We start from the raw sequence: 3,773 nt of genomic DNA on the forward strand, positions 1-3,773 counted from the left end.
GTAGGAGCCCCCAACATTCCATATGGACTATTAATGTAAAGATTAAAGAAAGAGCATCTTTGTTCAAAGTTGTTTTCCATATTTATGAAAATGTATCATTATTCCAAAAATGTAATATACATTGAACATTAACTTTGTATCTATTATTTCTTACTATTGTCAACCTCCACTTTTACTTTTCAGTAATTAATAACAAAATGTTTTGTATATTTTCCATTACATAGAACATAGTAACTGAAATTGTGAACTATTATTTGTTTCTTCTTTGAAAGAATGCAACAATTTCCTATTGTATTTCCTTTTCTCTATTGTAGCAGTATTTGAAAGTTCCTTTTAAATTGGAGTAGAAAATAAAATCAATTAATATGGTTATTCATTCCAGAAATAGTTTGTTTCTGCTAATTTCTAAAGCATTCTTTCAGTAAAACAATTAAATATGTTATTTCTTTAGCTTTTAAAAAATAAGTTGCCATTCACCCACTGATGGAATTGTTATATAGTGCAAATTCTGAAAAGCATTTTGATTTCAGTAAGTAATTCTATTAAGACAGTTTGGTTATCTATGTTTCTTGCACCAGCAACCTGTCTGTGTCTCTAAAGAAAGTAGAACACATTAATAGGTGGATTGAAATTGTAGAAATAAAAACAAATGTTTGGAATAGATTTGTATTTTTTTAGATAAATAAAAAGAACTTATAGATCTACTTTTAATTTATTCTTTTTTTGTTATAATCGTATTCAAGCAAATGTTTGTGTTTGTTTTTCAACAGCTAGAAAAATCACGTGTTGTATTCTTTGCTTCTCAGCATAGCAGAATGCTTTTGTATTGTGATTGAAACTCTAAAATCAAACATAAAGATTTGTAACAGATGTGCTGTCTCTATTAAATATAAAAAACCCCGCACTGTTTGTGGCAACATACTACAAAGAATTTTGTAGAAAGTTAGTAATGCTAGCTGATTTTAACTACATTGTTGTTGTGAACAGAGGTGTATATTGTTTTAAACACCAAGAAGAAGAATGTTGTCACTCAAGAGGCCTCCCCTTCAAACACTCATTTCTTTAATCAATGGTGTTGCCTCCCTTCTAGCCTCTTCACCCCCCCTATTGTCCAAAATAAAAGTCGAGTGGAAAGAGCTCTGTTTGAGTCACCTAATTCCCTTGAAAAGAAGCCAAAGATTGTTGCTGTGAAGGAGGAAATTTCGTCACCCTTCCCATCTGTGGATACTGTGCCTTTCCTTGCTCTGTATGAAGTAGAAAATTGGGTGGAAGAAGAAAACAATGGACCAATTATGAATGCTATTGTAGTTTTAGACATTGACTTGAGTGTTAAGAATGCCATTTTTGATGGAAAGGTTCTTAACAAATATGGTACTTGTATGTTCTCAAATGTCATGCCTAAAGGTCGACCTCGCTGATAGAAAAGGTATAGGTTGTATAACTCTACACATAGAGGAGCTCTATTACAGTGACTTCATTAGATTTCTTGATATTGGGGATTGCATACGTGTAACCAACTTTTTAGTATGCACAAAGAATCCTAGAAATGATAGAGGAACCACTGATTTTCGCATAGCCTTTGACCCTTCCACACATATTAAATGCATACCACCTTTTAGTATTTTGTTCGAGATCTACCCGGAGCAAACAATGTGAGAATACAAGGAGAAATGCAAGAATCTCATTAACAAAGGTAAAGGCAATCAGCTGCCTTTAGCCACACTAGCTGTGACAATCATAAAGCTTGGTGCATCATACAAGTAGCGCGACGAAGTCATAGTGGGAGATGGGGAGTATCCTGATGATCTTATCATAGTAAGCCCTTTTTGTTTGAAGTTGCGATTGAGAACCTTTGAGTTATTAACCTACCATAAGAAATCAAATATTGATTGACTTGGATTGAAAATTGTTCTTGCAGCTTCCTTTTTGGTCCAAGAGGCGTGCTGACTACATCAAAATGGCAAAGAGGTTTAAGGTCTTTGGTGAAGTGTAATTTGTTCTTCACAATGTTGGTTGCAAAAAGAGCATGCAACCCATTTCTTTGAACATGCTGGACATCACAATCATTGCACCTATAAAAGATCCAAACTTGACAATTTTCCTTCAAAGAGTGTTCACCACTCACATACAACATATTGGCTATGGGAACCAAGTCCCAACATGAATTATTTACTACATCATAGTGTTTTGAAATTGCAACTTCATTTCCATTACTTTATTTATTGACTATATTTGTTTTCACACAGGTTCTTGGAACATTATCCGTGACAAGTGTTAATGCCACTCTGTATGAGTCAGCATGCTCTCTTTGCAAAGAGAACAAAATTTCAAGGGAACGGGAAAAAGTTATTTGTTTGGCATGTAACAAAAAAACTTCTATTGTAAAAATCCCAAAAATTAAGGCTCTTGTAAGGAGTACAGAGGGAGCTACGGTTGAAGCTATCTTGAAAGATAGCATTGTGGACAAGGTATTGCAATTACCTCGTCCCTTTGTGGATCTCCTTCAAGACAACCCTCACATGCTCAAGTCTAATCTTTTCAACAAGAAAGTCGAAGGCCACTTCCTAATCAACATGTTTGGAATGGTGAATGCATATATTGTGCCAAAGGTGGAAGAAGCCCAAGAGGCAATATAATGAGAAGTGTTGTAACTTCTTGATCCATTGTATTAAATCTCCATATGCAATGAATTGATTTTGTTGTTTCACCAAAGTATTCTCATCTTCTACCATTCTTGCAATTAAACAAACTTTGCTATTTGAGGCATTAATAGATTCCACTTTATTGTGATTGTAATTCCAAAGTATTAATATATTTCTCTCTCTTTCAATAAGCCTTTTTTTACTTAAGGATCTCCATGTACTAGCTTTCTTTTTAACGTACCAACTAATCTCCTTCACTCTTGCAAGTGAAATGAATTATCAAAAATCATTGTGCGACATGCGTATTAATTCATTTAGTGAGATATGGCCCAAAGTGAGATAATAGCTGACTGCATCACTCTTTCTCAACCATGGTCACCCAAGTATGGCTGGGTAACTCCTGCCTATATCTTCAATGTCCACTACATAGAAATTGACAATGGTGGTCAACCCATTGACAGTGATGGGCAAATCCTCAATGACTCCTAGGGTGGTGAGTCGTCGACCATCTACTACCTTGATTCGAGTGGAGGAATGCCTGGTGCATTTCAAATTCAACTTCTTCATGATACGAGGCATCATGATATTACATGCAGCTCCCCCATCAAAGAAATCTCTCGTACCTTTCCCTTTTTCTTGCTCTTCCTTGTTGAGAGCCCTTGCTGCAGCTCACGTCTCACCTTAGGGCTTAATGCTATTAGTTGAGGAAGCGTGATGCTCAAAGACCGATGAGCAAGGTCCTGAACGACTGAATAGTATTCTTGATAGGAAAATCCGAGGGCGGCCACTTACTCCTACGAGATCTTTTAGTCTTCTTTGTTGGTGGGTCTGCCATCTCAGCATCTGAGGGCTCTAAGAAGGACACCTTCTTCCTGGGGCATCTTGGGGCGGCCCGGTCCACAGTTTAGAGAGGAGTCTGAGGTGGTTTGACTTCTCTTCCTGAGGTCAAGGACCTCTGCATCAGAATTCTTGGTGCCTGATCCACTTAGAAGATTCTGTTAGATATCAATGCTCCACTCTCGTGTAACTATGCGAGAACCAGCTAACTCTACTTGTAAGCCCCCCCATATGAGGAGAAGGCATTTGAGTAGCTCGGTTATCCGGTAGGTCTTGGTTTGGACACCAGATGGG

Source organism: Dipteris shenzhenensis, chromosome 23 (genome assembly GCF_047967505.1).
Source record: "Dipteris shenzhenensis isolate YYH24624 ecotype China chromosome 23, Dip_SZ_1.0, whole genome shotgun sequence".
NCBI lineage: Eukaryota > Viridiplantae > Streptophyta > Polypodiopsida > Gleicheniales > Dipteridaceae > Dipteris > Dipteris shenzhenensis.